This window comes from Acinonyx jubatus, chromosome A3 (assembly GCF_027475565.1).
Source record: "Acinonyx jubatus isolate Ajub_Pintada_27869175 chromosome A3, VMU_Ajub_asm_v1.0, whole genome shotgun sequence".
Classification (NCBI taxonomy): domain Eukaryota; kingdom Metazoa; phylum Chordata; class Mammalia; order Carnivora; family Felidae; genus Acinonyx; species Acinonyx jubatus.
In genome coordinates this window covers 5,335,054-5,352,523 of record NC_069388.1, presented here as the reverse complement: position 1 = coordinate 5,352,523, position 17,470 = coordinate 5,335,054, and the positions used below count along the sequence as shown (strand labels likewise).

General features: G+C 53.7%; 1 long non-coding RNA gene across 1 annotated transcript; it reads right to left on the bottom strand.

Moving 5' to 3' along the window:
• Positions 1-2,100: 2,100 nt before the first annotated feature.
• On the bottom strand, positions 2,101-4,624 carry LOC113595751 (uncharacterized). Its single transcript, XR_008289748.1, has 2 exons — positions 3,188-4,624; positions 2,101-2,445 (listed from the first exon to the last, which is right to left on the bottom strand). It is a non-coding gene; the product is annotated as an uncharacterized LOC113595751 (long non-coding RNA).
• Between the last annotated feature and the right edge of the window lie 12,846 nt (positions 4,625-17,470).

Below are 17,470 nucleotides of genomic sequence, written 5' to 3'. Positions count from 1 at the left end.
CCCACTGGTTTTGGGGCCTTCGGACTAGGACTGAATTATACCAACGGCTTTCCTGGGTCTCTTGTTTGCAGATGACAGATCATGGGACCTCTTGGCCTCTGTAACGGCAGGAGGCAATTTCTATACTGTATCTTCTCTTTTCTATATCCTATGAATTGTCTTCCCCTGGAGTACACGGACTAATACGGTCTCAGAGTGGGACAGACCTGGGGTCTAATCCCAGCTCTGAAAATGTTTGGCTGTGTCACTACAGAAGGTGGCCCCACCACTCTGCCCTGGTCCCCTCATCTGCAGAATGAGGATCACGACAGTCCTTAAGAACTCTGCAGGTTCCTTTACGATTGACTGGAGAAACAGGTATCGTATGAGTTGTCTGCTGTTGCATAGCTAACATTAGCAGACATCGTGTCGCATCTGGATGGGGCTTAACTAGGCGGGTCTGGCCCAGCATCTCTCATGAGGTTGGGGTCAGGATGTCAGCAAACGCCCTATCATCTGAAGGCTTGGTTGGGGCTGGAAGTCCCATTTCCAAGATGGCGCCCTCGCATGGCCGTTGGCAGGAGGCCTCAGTTCCTTGCCGTGAGCATCTCTCCATAGACTCCTTGAGTGTCCTCAACACGGCAGCGTCTTCGTCCAGAGCAAGTGATATAAGGGAAAGAGAGCGGGAGTGAAGGAAAAAATGCCTGGCTCCCTCAGCCCTTGGGAAGGACTCCCCTGAGGCATGGCCTATACCACCTCCCAGGAGTCCAGTGAGATTCCAGGAGGTCACCTGCCGGGTGACCTGACCATCAACATACCCTGTGTCGGCTTCACGCCCTTCCTTCCCTCATTTCCTCATACGCTGTGAGAGCTTTCCCAGGGTTATTTCCCAAACGAACCCCTTGACTAAAATCCTCGTCCTGGGACTGCTTCCGGGCCAGCCTCAGGTAGCTATGCACGCCAAATTCAAAAACCCTAAGACATTAATAATAGTTTAGGCTGTGCACACACATGTGCACCCGCTCACATATATGTGCACCCACCCATACATGTTTGGGCACACGTGCACACACACACGCACACGCACACACCCTCCAGCACAGTGCCTGGCCCTTAACAGATGCTGAGCGAATTCTTCGAATGGCCGCGTGAATAAACGATTGGCCTTCCCCTCTCCAGAATTTCCCTCACATCTCCAGCCGTCTGGGCATCAGACAGAGGTGCCTGAAACTGCAGGCAGGTTTCCCCGGGGGTTCGGGACCTGCGCTCATTCCGGGAGCCCCTCTGCTGGCAGGAAGGGGCAGGGAGCCCCTTACCTTCCATTTTGCACCCCCAGCAGCCCGCCCAGCGTCTGCCGGGGGCTCCTCCCCCACTGGCTCGCTTGCTGGGCCCCCCACCCCAGCCCATCTGTTCTGCATGTGTGAGCATTGTCAAATTGTTTGAATAAATTGTCACTCCGATTAAAATGTTTATGTCTGCAGGATGACTCATTTCTGCTAAATTGTACCTAAATAGTCTCGCATTTGCTGTAGATATTGACATCTGGGGTCCCATCAGCCCTGTGTCCCCGCTGACGGCCAGCTGGGGATCAGGACCCAGGCAGACAGTCCCCCGTCCCTCACCCACCCCCCGCAGCTACTCGGGGCTTGAGCCCGAGTCGGCGGGAGGGAGAGCACCGTCGTCCTGTCTGCTCCGGCCTTGACCAACCTCACGCCCAGACACACGTCCGCGTGCGTACGGATGCGCACACACACGCACACATCACACACACACGTGCGCACATGCCTTTGATTCTAATGCTTACGATTTTCTTTTAATTTTTTACGTATTTCGTAATTTTAAAAACACTTTTAGTTGTCCTGAGATCAGATTTAGATGGTAAGACGCTCAGTGCCTCTCAAAGCTGGCCAAAGCTGGTCTGCTGACAATGGGACACCCCAAGACGAAGCCCTGGGGTTCCAGGTTTTGCTGGTCAAAGCACCAGCATTGCAGGACGGACGCGTAAAGGAATTAAGGTAACAGCAATACCATCGAATGAATGTCTGCTGGTGTGGCCTACACTTTTCTAATAATCAGGGAATTATTTTTCTATGGCTGCATAACAAAGGATCACAAATTCAGTGGCTTCAAGCAGCACGTTTTTATGACCTCACAATTGTTCCCATGGGTTGGAGTGTGGGCGCGGCTTAGTTGGGTTCTCTCATGAGGGTCTCAAAATGCTGCAACTCAGGTGTCTGTAGAGCTGTGTTCTCATCCGGAAGCTCAGCTGGGGGAGGGTCCACTCCCAAATGCATCGGCCCGGTTGTTGGCAACATTCATGTGCCACTGCCGATCGACGGCCAGGTGGAGGGGCCGGCAAAGAGCAGAGCAGAGTGTGGTTTGGGCAGAGAGAGGTCAGGATGGCCTTCCCGGAGGAGGTGACATTTCAGTGTGTGCAGGCTAAGTGGAGATGGAATTTTCTTTTAACTGCAACACGAAGTGACAGAAGGGGTCAATCTGGGATGTGGCAGGATTCTGTTCAGGTTTTCAGGGCACTTTTGTCTCCACGGAGCAGGTGTGGTTGCGGAGAACCCCAGGAGGAGGATTTTGCAGAGAAATGGGGGCCGTTTGGGCCAAGGTTCCCAGGAAGCAGACCCCGAGATGCATGTAAGTGAGCAGCAGAAGGATCATCAGGGGGCCCTTGGGATCCACACTGGTGAAGGGGTTGGAGAGGAAGAAGGGTGGGTGGGGGTCCAGGTCCCATGACAGGGGGACTTGTCCTGAGTAGGGCCGAGCTGGCCAGGTGTCTACAGCCCTGTGTCCATCAGTCAGGGGACACTGGCCACCCCAGGAGGGATGAGGCGTTGGGCGGGACAACCGTCTAAGCCCAAGGGCTGACCACAGACGGCTCCCCGCTGGTGGAGATCCTAGCAGCTCAGGTGGCCAATCCTTCCCTGCGGGGACCTGGGGGGGGGACCTCCATGTATCTTGGCCGTACAAGATCAGAGAACTAGGGCTCCCAGAAGGCAGGCCTGCTCCTGCATCCATGACGGCCACGAACCCAGAGAAGTGCGTGCTACACGTGGGCACGGTGGTGGTGCCCTCCCAGGTCTGTGCGGGGCCGACGCGCTCATTAAAATGCCAGTGGCAGCCGTGTCTCTCCTCCGGGGGCTCTCCACCTCCCTCTGTCCCCACCCCCGAGTCCGGGGACAGCCGCCCAATCCCTCACCTGTCAAATGGGGCAGTTTTCTGTTTTTTTGGCAAGGGCTGAGGGGAAGAGAGGACACCACAGTAGCAAGGTTAGGACGGCTGCTGGCACCTGGAGAGCGCCTGAAGCCGGGGCCAGCAGTGGTGGGAGGAACATGCTTCCACCCAAGACGCCCACCCTCCGTCGCCCCCAGAACTGGGCTTCCCACCCTCCGCACCACCGACATCTGGGACGGGTCCTTCCTTGCGGCCGGCCATCCTGGGCATTGCTGGATTTCAGCGGCATCTCTGGTCCCTACCCACCCCGTGCCAGGGGCATCCCCTGCCTCACCGAGTCTGGACAACCAGATATGCCCCCCGACACCCCCAAATGCCCCCAGAGGGCAGGAGGCTCCTGGATGGAGAAGCCTGGAGCTCACACAAGACAGACAAGATCCACAGCAATACCCTGGAGAGAGAGGAGGGCTTTGTTCTCAGGGGGAGGAAGCCCTTGGCCCATCCTTGGGTCGGGGGAGCGGAGAGAACATCCCAGGCTGTGGGGTGAACACAGGAGACTGGGGGGGGGGGTTGGGGGAGCACAGAGTCTGGCCCCACGCAGGCGCTCAGCAAATAGCAGGGCCATGAGTTATGCAGAGACGTGCGCGAGGAAACGCTCACTCCTGGCTCCGCCTGACGCGGTCTCCACTTCCCGGTTTTATCTCCCCTTTTGCCCTCCCTCTCTTTCTCCGCCATCCCGGCTTATTTGTGAATAATCACCTATCTTGGCTTCCCCAAGCACTGCTCCCAGGAACCCAGACACTCAAATAGGCCACCACTAGGTCCTGGGGCACCCAGACGCCCTTTCCAGCGCCCTCCCCCCAGGACCGAAGCCCAGTCCGTGCGGAATATTCCACCAGATGACGGGGATCTTTGGCACCCCCACGGCCTAGCCCCCGTCCAGCACAGGAATGTCCTGCCCACTCTCTGCCTGTGCCGTGCTGGGAGGGTCCCTGCCGTCTTCAGCTGGAATAACACTGCGCCTGCCCTCGCATGGATCTGAGCCTCTGTGGGAGACAGGACGTGGAGGCGGCCCTGCCCTGCTCAGCCTGGGAAGCCTGTGAATGTCTGTCTACCCTCCCCGCTGGCCAGAGTGCGGCCGTGGGGGTCCTGGCTCCTGCCAAGCCAAGGTCGAGGGCCTGCTCTCGGCCAGCTCTCACACCCTTCGCAGCCGTCCCTGGCCATCTGCAGTCAGCTCTGTCCTTCCCCCATCCTCTCTGTCCCCACCGCGATGGCCCGAGGGGGCCAGGACAGAAAGCACGGCGGGAGCTCAAGCAAGGAAAGCAGGAATCCTTCTGGATACCTGTCGCTCCACCATGCTGCAATCCACACCGTTTCTCACCTGGATAGAGGCCCGTGGCTGCCTCCTCCCGGGCTCCTGGGTCTGCCTGGCTCTCATGTCTGCATCTCAGCAGCCAAAGGGGTCCTGTTAAGGTGCAAGGTGAGTCCTTGTCACTTCTTTGTTCGTGATCCTCCCACGGATCCGCATCTCACGACATTGTGGCTGTGACTCAGGTCCCACACCACCTCCCCCGGCCTCTGCCCGCTCTGCCCACTCTTCCCCCAGCTCCCTCTGCTCCAGCCCACCTGCCTCCTTGCCAGCCCTCAGATGCCCCAGGGCCTTTGCACTGGCTGCTTCCTCTACTTGAAATAGGCTCCTTGCTATTCCAATGGGTTACTCCCTCATTTTGTGTAGATTGTTACACAAATATCGCCTTCCCTTTGAGGCTTTCACCGCTGTACGTTTAAATTGCACACACACACACACACACACACACACCATCCCCTTCCCGCCTTCATTTTTCTCCATAGCACTTATCACAACCTGGCAGCAGAAGAGTCCAATAGTTCCACCAATGTTTGCTTTTTAGAAAAATTTCTAGTTCAGGACGCCTGCGTGGCTCAGTCGGTTCAGCGTCCGACTTCGGCTCAGGTCACGATCTCGCGGTGTGTGAGTTTGAGCCCCGCGCCGGGCTCTGCGCTGACAGCTCGGAGCCTATAGCCTGCTTCGGATTCCGTGTCTCCTTTTCTCTCTCTGCCCCTCCCCTGCTCACACTGTTTCTCTGTCTCTCAAAAATAAACGAACATTAACATTTTTTCATTGAAAAAAAGAAGCAAAGAAAACATTCCAGCCCAAGGTTCCCCTTGACCGACTACTGAGGGCTCGGCGGGTCTGCTTCCCACGGGCAAACTCCGCGTGACCGAAAACTGTTCGTAGCAGCTGCCATCCATTTCAGGTTCCCTGTGTCCCAGCCTCCAGGCGAAACGTTGGACTACACTGTCCCACCCAACCCTTGAGTCAGCTCTTGGAGGCCGGAAGGATTATTATCCTCATTTTGCAGCTACGGATGTCGTCCCTCACAAGCTTTTAACAGCCGGGAGGACCCACACCCACGACAGCGGGACAGGTCCTTGAGCCTCAGGTCCAAAGGCCACCCATCCACGTCAGAGCCGGGGGCTGGTGGGCTCCAACCGCAGGAAATGACCCCTTAGCCAGGCCGAGCCCCGGCTCCCTGGCCGGGACAGGGTCTGGCTTGGGCTTTGCTTGGGCGGGGAGGCTGGGCAGGGGATTGGGGTGTGGGGCACAGGTAGGAGCCTTGCTTGGAGCAAGGAACAGGGACAAGGGAGCTCAGGCGTGACACTCCATCCTCCTGGGTCTTGATTCCAATCGCTGTGGCCAACACCTCTCCAGGCTCATGGATTCCAAGACTGCCCTGGCCTCCTGGGAATTTCCTCGGGGCTAAGAGTAGAGATCTGGGCCCTTCGGAGCAGCAAGGGAGTCGTCCTCCAGGCACGTGAGAAGGAGGAAGCCGGCTGGGAAATCAGAGGGATCTGAAGGTCAGGAAGGGCAATCCGGCTTCTAGAACGCTTACAGCCTTCTATGCATGTGCACGTGTACATATTGACATAACATGCAAATCTCATTAAAGGTATGTAGGCGTCTGTTGCCTGATGTCATATCAGACACTGTCTACTCCTTTCTTTTGGATGATGCATCGGGGATAAGGGCGAAATTATTAAGAGTCATCACGCTCGGCGCTGAGCTGAGCTCGGAATGTGTGTGTGTTCTCCCCCTGAGCTCTCGCAACCACGCTGGCTGTGGATGCAAATCCCCATTTTCCAGGTAAGGAAACGGAGGCTGAGAAAGCTTGGGTGGCTTGCTTGGGATTGCAAGGCGGAGGGTGGCTGTACTGATGATCCCTCCTAGAGGCTCTCGAAGCGGGGCACCAGCTCCCTGGTGGGCCTAAGAAGGGCGGGCTGTGGTGTCCCTTAGTACGAGGTGTGCACCACCAGCAGCCCCCAAGAAGGCAGGGCCGGAGGGAGTATCACCCCGCAGAGAGAGAAGGCTGATTCCTGCAGCTTCTTCCTCCCTCCGGGAGAAAGTCTCCACGGCCTGCTGGCCTGTCCACCGCCTCGTTCGGCCACATGAGTTGCAACAACCACCGGAAAGGGAGCCTTGCGTTCAGCGTCTTCGTGGGCAACCGCCTCCAGCCAACAGCGTGAGTAACCTCGGCTGTATCTTCGTGGTACTTATTTCGAGGCGCGCCGTCTATCGGTGGCGGGTGACAACTGGTTTCGAAACCATTGTCATCACACCCAGTTCCCACTTCAGATACGTTTATTTGACTTCAGAATGCAGAGGGACTTCCCGAAAGAGATCTGTGATGAGGTGCCCGGGCGGCTCAGTCGGTGGCGCTCCCGACCGCGGCCCAGGTCAGGATCTCGCGGTCCGTGGGTTCGAGCCCTGCGTCAGGCTCTGTGCTGATGGCTCGGAGCCTGGAACCTGCTTCGGATTCTGTGTCTCCCTCTCTCTCTGCCCCTCCCCTGCTCACGCTCTGTCTCTGTCAAAAATAAATAAACATTAGGGGCGCCTGGGTGGCTCAGTCAGTGAAGCGTCCGACTTCAGCTCAGGTCAGGATCTCGCGGTCCGTGGGTTCAAGCCCCGCGTCGGGCTCCCGGCTGATGGCTCAGAGCCTGGAGCCTGCTTCCGATTCTGTGTCTCCTTCTCTCTCTGCCCCTCCCCTGCTCGTGCTCTGTCTCTCTCTCTCTCTCCTTCAAAAACAAATAAACATTAAAAAAATTTTTTCAAGGGATCTATGAAACACATAACAGTTGCACAAAAACAGTTGAGGCCGATTCAACCTTGTTTTAGCCCAAGTTCTGCCAGAATCAACGATAGGGCCGCCAAGGGAGGGAGAGAAAAGGATGTAGTTCAAGGTTTCTCGGCCCGGGGCCCCGGCGAGGTTTGCGCCCAGGTCGTTCTCGGTGGTGAGGGCTGTTCTGGGCACCGCAGGATGTCGGACGGCATCCCTGGCCTCTATCTACCCACCAGATGCCAGCCACACCCCCCACCCCTAGTCGCGGCTGTCCAATGTCTCCAGACACGGCCACGTGTCCCGCTTGAGAACTGTCGTTCCCGTGGCAAGAGGAGACCCCGGCGAGACCTTGGGCCCCTCTCTGGCCATGAACCCGCACGGGAACATGGCAACGGGGACCCAGGCTGAGAGGTGTCGGGGGCAGGGGAGAGGGCAGCAGCCCCCTGGCCCAGCAACAGCCAACGTCTCAGAGCTGCTATTTAAGACCCCGCCGTCTTCCCGCGTCTCTGCAGCCCCGCTCCCAGGCAGATGCAGCTGCACGGTCAAAAACACCCTCGCGGTTGTGGCTCGTGGAGCTGCATGGCCGTGGTTCCTTTGTGTAAGCCGAGGCCACTGTGGCGTGCGAGCCAGTGTGCCTGGGGGGCGTGGGGCGCGGCCGGGGAAATGGTCGGGGAGAATAGCAGAGCCGGAGGAGAGATGGGAAGGGAACTAGAATATGGAAGAAGAGGAGGATGGGACACAGGGCTGTTTTGTCACCTGGGAACCTAATGGGATGCCAGAGAAGTTTCCGGGGACGCGCGGAAGGGGTGGACGGGGTGGCAGGGCGCCCCAGGTCCCCACCGTGGGTCCGGGAAGCGTTGGCTGCGGGGTGGCTTGCAAGGATGGCCTGGCCAGCTGGGAGCCTGGGGGCATCGTCGTCTTCTCAGTCCCTCCCCACCCCTCCACTCCCCCTCCCTGTGCCCCCCCCCCCCGCCCCTCCCCGAGCTCCCTAGGCCCCGAAGCAGGTCACCGTGTTTTTCTGAAGCTCCAAGCCGGCCAGGGCAGTCTCGGGAACTGCTTCCCCACTTTATTTCTAAATGACCTTTCTTGGCTGCACGGACTTGGTGTTTCCTTCCTGAGGGCCTCCCCCCGCCCCACCCCTGTCCATTTTGTTGTTGTGATTTTCAATGTTTCTGGCTGGTTGTTACCATTTTAGGGGCTGTGCCAAAGCCGTCTAAAGCAGCAAGATCCTCCTTATCCCTACGTCGTCCCTAAGCTCCCGGTGACGGCACCCCCCCCACCCCGGGACGGGCTGTGCACCATCCCAAAAAACACCATCAAGCTGCGTCCAGCTTCACACGTTCTCCAAAGGAGGGAACAGGTGAAGTCTCCCCCCAAAGGCAGACCAGAGAGGAAAACGCTGGGGCCACAAACCAGCAGGAAAGGGTGAAGATGGGTGTTTCTGAAAGGGGGCGCAGCAGAACCCATGCGGCCAGATGTTAACAGATGCTGCAGGGAAAAGGGGCTACGTGTGGAAACGCTGGAGAGAGCTGGCCCACAGGATCTACAGCAATCTAACCTGCAAATGTACGTCCCACATCTCTCCCGGGCACCGGCTCCCCAACCTTTCCCAAGTCTGTGTGACACTGTGCACCCCCTCTTGCTCTTGGGACGAGCGCCCCCACCCCCAAAAAGCAGGCACTTCTGTAAATGCTGAACTGGGAAGCCCGGGTGTGCCCAGAAACGCGCCCCACTTCATCCAGACACAGATGCGTTTTTCTGCCTTCCAGTCTGGCTTTGCTCGAGCAAATACCCTGAAATCGCCAGCATGCTAGACCCCGAGAGAGACTGGTCTGTCCGGGCACCAGCGTTTCCCAAGTATCTAGCGAGGGGTTTGGACACAGTCGGCTTTTAGTAACTATTTCTTAAAAGTGAGCAACTACGCGAAAGCATACTGACGTGGCGAGTGACCGAATTGTGTCTGTGTTATCCCCACACGAGATGTTCAAGGCGGTGCTTTGTAAGAATGTCATCTGCTGGGAGGCAGGAGTGACGGCCAGCCTCTACCCTTGAGAGTCTGCCCCCATCTCTCAAAACGGGGTTCAGGCGGGCTGGGCACAGGACCAGGAAGGCACAGCACAGGTGCACGGCACAGGGAGCCGCTGGCCTCAGGGTCGTTCGAGCCCAGGATCGGCACCCACAGCGACCCCTCCTTGCCTTTGGAGCCCTGGACGCCTCGCCCATCTCGCCTGTCTTCCCTGGAGCACAGAGTTTGCCCAGAGACTTGCCAGGGACACTTATTTTTCCGTTAAGAAGATACGGACGTGTATTGTGGCAGAATATGAGAGCTGTGAGGGTTTACAAGATAAAACACAAGCTCTAAATAAACTCCAGCCTTTGCAGCCACCCCACCCCCACCCCACCCCAGGCCCCGGGGAGATGAACCCTTGCTTTTACCTCTGGAGGAATCTGGGTGCACATGTTAGAGAAGTTCCAGCTAAGCTGTAAAGGAGGTTAGAAGACAAAGGGATCATTCAGCTTGTGCTCTAGGCTGCCGCGAACCCAGTTAAAGGAGCAGCAGAGAGCAGGCAGGGGTGGGAGCGGGGTGCAGGGAGGTTGTGGTGATGCTCACCCACAGCGCCTCTGCAGAGGGTGGGAAGCAGCAGGTGGAGGGGTGAGGTGTGGCACGAGGTGGACAGAGGGCAGGAAGGAGTGCCCTCGGGGTCGCTGGGGAAGGAAGGTGGTGGGTGCCGATGTGGCTGTAAGGTCTCTGCCATTGCTCTCCACACACAGACCCAGCATCTCTGTATCCCCAGCGGATGGCACCACAGTCTCCCACCCCCGCCCTCCATTCCCCGGACTCCTACCCTGTCACTACCCAGTGGCAGCTTGTGCGCACCCTGTATAGACGCCCCACCCCCGCCACAGGTCTCCAGCATGCTAGTGGGACCCTCCTCCTCCCGCCCCTGCTAGCCCCTTCTGCACTCAGCATCCCGGAGCTTTCCAGACACCCTGCTCTCCTCCAAGCCATTATTTTTCCTGATTCTAAAAGCAGCTGGACCATTTTCCTGGGCCCCCAAAAGTCCTGGCGTCCCTTGGCGCCGGGCCCAGGGAGAAGTCAGCCCCGTCCCAGGGGTCCTGCCGAGATGCCCTGTTCGGGTTTTCTCCGGCAGCCCACCCTTTGAAGGACTGGTCTCCCCACCTGACCTCGCCAACAGGCGACGCCCCAGGCAGCCACTTCGGGCTTCATTCATCACGACCTCGATTAACCAAACTCAATTAGCCAAGCGGATAATGCTGGGGAAGGAAGCAATTCAGCCGCACACTGGACAGTCTGCTGTGGCTAAATGAGCATGAACGTGGCCATCTGCCTGGAGAGATAAATATTATCATCACCGTAAAAGCACGAATGAGTTGTTGAGATTGTAGTGAACACAGAGAAAGTCTGCAGTCACTCGATGACCATGAAGCTATAGTTTAGATGCTAAAATCTGCCACCAGGAGCCTTTGTCCGGACACAGTGGGGCTCAGTCTGGGGGCAGGCTCACCCCAGCGTGTTTTGCCTGGGTCACCTGCTAGAATTCCTCCAGCCCAGCCAGTGCTATGAAGGAAACTCTGGCTCGGTTGATTCTTTATTTTACGTTGTAGATTTTTCTTCAAAAAGCATTCTGATGGGGGAACGCTGTAGAAATAACCAACAGGGTTTACAGAAAAACACAAAGTATCCTCTCATTTGAAAAAGTGGTCTGCCTGTGATTTATAATTAAAGCTACAAATAAAATAGGGAGGGGCTCCTGGGTGGCTCCGTTGGTTGAGCATCCGACCTCGGTTCGGGTCATGATCTCACGGTGTCTGAGTTCAATCCCCACATCGGGCTCTGTGCTGACAGTCTGAAACCTGCTTGGGATTCTCTCTCTGCCCGACCCCCGTTTGTACTCTCTTTCCCAACAATAAATAAATAAACATTTAAAATAAATAAATAAAAATAAAACATGGATAAAAATGTATTTTTATATACATCTATGTATATCATATTTATACATATCAATATACTTATGTATATCTAAGTATACATATATACACATATGTATGTTCATGCACATACATCTATATATGATATAGATCATATATCAATACATAATATGTTGTATGTATAGATACAAAAAGTACATACGCATTTACAAAACATATATATACTTTAAAAATGTTTATTTATTTATTTTGAGGGAGAGAGAGTGTGTGTGTGTGTGTGTGTGTGCATGCGTGCACATGCGCGTAAGCAGGGGAGGGGCAGAGAGAGAGGGAGAGAGAGAATCCCAAGCAGGCTCCATGCTGTCAGCACCGAGCCCGATGCGGGGCTTGATCCCATGAACCGTGAGATCATGACCTGAGCTGAAATCAAGAGTCTGGGGCGCCTGGGTGGCTTAGTCGGTTAAGCGTCCGATTTCAGCTCAGGTCATGATCTCACGGTTCATGAGTTTGAGCCCCGCATCGGGCTCTCTGCGGTCAGCGCTGAACCCGCTCCAGATCCTGTTCCCTTCTCTCTCTGCCCCTCCCCTGCTTGAGCGTGCTCATGCTGTCTGTCTCTCTCTTTCTCTCTCTCTCTCTCTCTCTCTCTCAAAAATAAGTAAACATTAAAAAAATTAAATGAAACGAGAGTCAGATGCTTAACTGGCTGAGCTACCCAGGTGCCCCTACAAAATACATTTTTTAAATGATTATACAGCCTTACAAACTACATTGGTTGTGCAGAACCAACGTGGAAGGGAGGTGGACGTTTTATGCCACCACCACCGAATGGACAGTGCTTTGCTCTCTGCAAGGTGCCTTCCGTGTGACTTTTTTTAATCATCAGGTGAGAACACTGAAGGCCAGTGTTCTCTGGCCTGCACTCCCCCAGCTGGCCTTGAACTTGGGTCTCCTGATTCCCAATGCCACAGCCTGTCTAGCAGCTCTGTTCTTAATTGTTTGATTTCTCTTTCCCCTTGCGTGGAATTTAATCCATAGTTTAAATAGGGCATAAATCACACTTGCAAAATTAATGAGATGTCTTCTAACACTGGCTCTGCTTTCTGGCTGATTGATAAATGCCAAGACGGTTCCTGAATTTAGGCCCGTGATGGATGTGGTCCTGGAAAGGAAAAGCGTGTCTGGTGAGCTGGCTGAGCGGGGAGAGAAAGCCGCTCTGGTGTCATTGAGACGCCTCCCGAAGGTTACAGCTGAATAAAGTCATAAAAGTCGCCCAGGGCCAGGGGACAGGGCCATAGCCAGTCACCCCAAGTTCTCCACCCCCAACTGCGCCATTTAGCGTAACCCGTGGAAAGACATAGTGGGGCTACGACCTGTTCCTGTTGTCCTTGTGATTCATGCCCCCACACAGACCAAAATGTTCTTCAGACCCACGCGACGGGCCCATCACATGTCACCTCAGGGTTCCTTCCAGAGCACAGCAAACCCCAAAACAGGCCTGACGCCCCAGACCATCGATTCCCCACTCGGGGCCTCCAATGCCAATGCGTTCTTAAAGTTCAGGTTGCCACAAAGCCAAAAAAGTAACTTCCTTTCCCCTGCTTTCCCGCCCAGCTGACCTGAATTTGAAGGCTGGAGGGCTTCTTAGCAGCACAGAGTATTAGGCCTTCCAGCCCATTCAGAGAGAACGAGCCTCAAAATCCAGCTGAGACGTTCCCTTTAGGGCTCTAATTTATGAAATTCTTAGTAATGGATCTGTGAAGAAATATATTCAGAATTAATCAATGTAATCAAGACAATGAGAGACCGTTTTAAAAGTTAATTGGACAAAGATTTTTTTTTTTAAATAATAATACTTAGATCCAGGATAGTGTGGAACAACAGAGTGTCATACATTGTTAGAAACACTTTCATGATAAGGAACAACTGGTTGATCATGTGGGTGTGAACATATATTAAAGACACTTGGGGCACCTGGGTGGCTCAGTCGGTTAAGCGTGTGACTTTAGCTCAGGTCAGGATCTCCCAGTTCATGGGTTCGAGCCCCACGTCGGGCTCTGTGCTGACAGCTCTGAGCCTGGAGCCTGCCTCAGATTCTGTCTCTCTCTCTCTCTCTCAAAATAAATAAATGAATTTTTAAAAAATAGGGGCACCTGGGTGGCTCAGTCAGTCAAGTGCCTGAGTTCAGCTCAGGTCATGATCTCCTGGTCCATGAGTTTGAGCCCCACGTCAGGCTCTGTGCTGACAGCTCAGAGCCTGGAGCCTGCTTCAGATTCTGTGTCTCCGTCTCTCTCTCTCTCTCCCCCTCCCCTGCTCACACTCTGTCTCTGTCTATCAAAAAATGAATAAATGTTAAAAAAAAAAAACCCACTCATCTATTTTATTCGATAGTTCCACTTTTGGGAAGCTGGCCCAAGAAAATAATCAGGAAACGAAAATGGGTTAATATAAACAGACATCAATCATGGCATTATTTGACTTTTTAAAAAATTAAATGTCCAACACTGCAAAAACCGCTAAATAAATTATCGAATGTCCTTGAGGTGGAATATTTATAGCAATTATTAAAACTCGTGATTAAAAAGCATTTTTAATCAAGGGGACACGCTTATGATGTAATACTGAGTGAACGTGGGGTCCATAGCCTGTGTCACCCAGAGGAGACGTGTCATAGAGAAGGGCCTGGAATTAAATCCACCGAGGGATTAGTGGTGGATTGAACACGTGGAACTTCTCATTTTTCCTTTACACCTTTCTGATATTGTCTTCCCAATTTTAAAAATTAATTCGATTTCCTTTCCTTATAGGAAAATACACAGTTGAACTATCTCAGTTATTGTTTGGGGATGGAAGACGTTTCCGAGATCGTGGCTGTGACTGTATGTTCTCCTTAGAAACATGCCCAGACGAAGAGTGAACTAACGAACACGTGCTCTGGGACTATTTCCGTTCTCAAAGTGCCAAATAATGTAATGACACAACAGTAATGACAGAAATAACAGTAATGACACAAATGACAGTAATGACACAAAAAGTGTGGCTTGGGAAGAGGGGGCCCTGACCAACAGCAGTTCTTGATGCCCCTGTGGGTCTGAGGACTGTCCCTTGGTCCTTCCAGAGTCCTGGACCTGACCTAGTGGAGGGAGCAGGTTCCCTCCTCAAGGAAACAGGCGGGAGCAAAGCTCTCCTCGGCCTGGTTTCATCATGTGAAGAGTTGTCCTGTTGGGTCCTGTGCGGTGGCCTTTGCTCCCCGTGGCGCTGTATTCTGTGGGCATTGTTGGAATCCAGGAGATCAGCCCCAGGGAGGTGGGACACTCAGAGTGTGGTCTGCAGCCACCAGCGTGGCCACTACCTGGGAGCGTGTCAGAAGGGCAGAGTCTACGGGGCGCCTGGGTGGCTCAGTCAGTTAAGCGACCAACTCTTGATTTGGGCTCAGATCATGGTCTCAGAGTTCATGAGATCGAGCCCCACATTGGGCTCCGTGTTGACAGTGTGGAGTGGGATTCCCTCTCTCCCTCTCTCTCTCAAAATAAGTAAAATAAACTAAAAAAAAAAAAAGAAATAGTGCAAAGCCTAGGGCTCACCAGGAATCCCATCTGCATTTTCACAGAGTGCCCCGGTGGTCTGGATGCACATTCTGTTTGAGAAGCTCTCTCTCTCTCTCTCTCTCTCTCTCTCTCTCTCTCTCGGGTCTTAAGGGACCCAAGAGGCCACAAGTGTGATTCAAGAAGAAATGACTGTTCTTTGACATGTGTGTGCTGATCCCTAAGTGACTGTTTTTCTTGTTACGCCCTGGTGATTGGGTGGACCCAGATGCTCTGGACCCAGACGAGATGATGCTAGAATCCCGGGTCTGTCTGACACCGTGGAGCACATAGCTTCACCTCCCTGATTTCAGTTTCTCTCTCTGTGACATGGAATAATAATAGTCCTGAATTGCAGACACAAACCACGTGTAACACTAGCACAGCAGGTGGTAAAGCACATGGGAAATGAGGTTATGGCCACCATTGTTCTGGGACGTGGCTACTGCAAGGTCCCTAACCAGAACCTCGATTTTGCTCAGGCAGTGGTGGGCCTGCTTATAAACATTCAACTTCCCAGACCCCCCTGCGGTTAAAAATGACCATCTGACATGGTTTGAGACAGTGGGGAGTCAAAAGCAATCCTTTGGCAGTGTTTTAAATTGAAATTTTTTTTTAAAAAAAGAAATTTTAGCATTTGTTCTCTTCCCTTCCTTTTTCCTTCCTAGACTACAGATGCGACGTCTGGCATGCACTCAGGGCTCAACCTGGGTCCTTGGCAGGCATTTGCTAATAGCAACTAAGCAGTTTGAAGGAAACTCAACTTGAGAAATCGAACTGATCGCCAAGATTCTTTACAAAATGAGAATTGAAAAACCAAAACATAACCCAACGATCTATCCACCAATAAAAGCCAACATTTTGACTTGAGCGTTTCATCTTTCTGTATACACGTTTAAATATTTACTCAGTTATAATGGGATCACGCCCTACGTCCTGCCTTGCTGCTTTCCATGTATCTGATGTTAACCCTTTTCCCATGTAATTAAATTTGCTTCTCTATAAAAGTAATAAATCAAGTAATGAGATGACCCTGATCCTTCTGTTGCTGTAGATTTGCCTACTAAGAAGCAGGCCTTTACACGTACTCAAGCAGACGTATGCCCCATAGACACCTAACTGAGCACTTCCTGTTCAAAGTGCGTTAGTTAAAGACTAGAGAGCTGCCGGTCAAGGGTATTTTCTGGCCAGCTTCTTACATGGCTTGGAGGACACGCGGCATCCTCTGTCCCTTAATAGATACTCATTATGGGGGCGCCTGGGTGGCTCAGTCGATTAAGCGTCCGACTCTTGATTGCAGCTCGGGTCGTGATCTCAGTTTGCGAGGTCGAGTTCTGCATCGGGCCCGCTTGGGATTCTCTCTCCCTGCCCCTCCCCTGCTCTGGCACATGTGCTCACACACTCTCTCTCTCTCTCTCAAAATAAATAAATGAACACTTAAAAAAAATAGATACTCATTATGTTCTTTCTTGATATTTCTATAAAAAATTCATACCCATTTTCACAACAAATACACACTTTTGCACAATAACGGGAAATGTGAAGGCTTAATTCTGAAATTCTACCCCCAACCAGCCCCTGAGCTGGCCTGAGCCTCCCTACTTCCTGCTTCTGGTCCCGAGTGGGTCCAAAGTCCAGCCCGTGTGGGGAGTCCTGTCTTCAGAGGGGCCGTAAGTCAGCAGTTACTTATGAAGATGAATCCATTACTGATAACGTGCTCGCTGAATAAAATAACACAAGAAACAATTCAGAGAAGGCTCTAAATCAATGCCACGGGGGGGAGGGGGGGCAGGCTGGCTGGAGGGCTCACATTCCCATCCCCCTCCCCGTCCCCCACCCCCCTCCCCGCCCCCACTGCTCCTGAGGGGCAGGCAGTCTGTCCTCAGCCCCAGCAAAGCGTCCGTGTGTCCCAAGGTGGAGTCGGTCTTGCTCGATTGAAGAGAAATTAGAAACATGGATTTTTACTTGAAATCTTTTAATTCTTCGATATTGGTCACGTCTTAAAAACACAACCACAAACCAAAGCAAAAAAGGGCCAGAAAGTGAACTGCGTCTATAGGCGGCGTCTGGCCACCCCCTCCCGCCGTGTCTGGTTAGCGCCACAAACACACTTTCGGAAGGAGGGACGTCACATCGTGGTAATAGCCCTGTCGCTTCACATTGGTTTACCCTGTGCTTTAGGCACAAATGAGGCAAATTAAGGACATTCAGCTGGGAACGAGTGCACATTTTTTTTTTTTTTCCGTTAAGGAGCTGAGCGAGTCATTAAGAGCCCGGGGCTGTGGGAGGCGGGGAGGCCCCTGCAAACCAGGGAGCTGCGGAGAACCCGCGACCTCATTCTGTCCCGACCCCAGTCTTCAGTGCCGCGGCAAGGAGCAGTGACAGGGCCACCGCCTGCAGCCCCACGTGGCCGCAGCAAGCCCGAGGCGGGCGGGGGCTCGCGCATCGCGTCCCCCAACTATCCAGGCCTCCGGACCCAGGTCTGGGACGTCTAGAGGAAATTGCCAAGAGCAGATGTGTCCCCCTCCACCAGAGCGGGGCCGTGCCGGATTCCCTGATGTGCCTGGGGTGCTGACACCAGCAGGCATTCACTGTGCTGGCTTCCAAGGACTCGACTGAGCTGCCTTGCCTTGCCTTTAA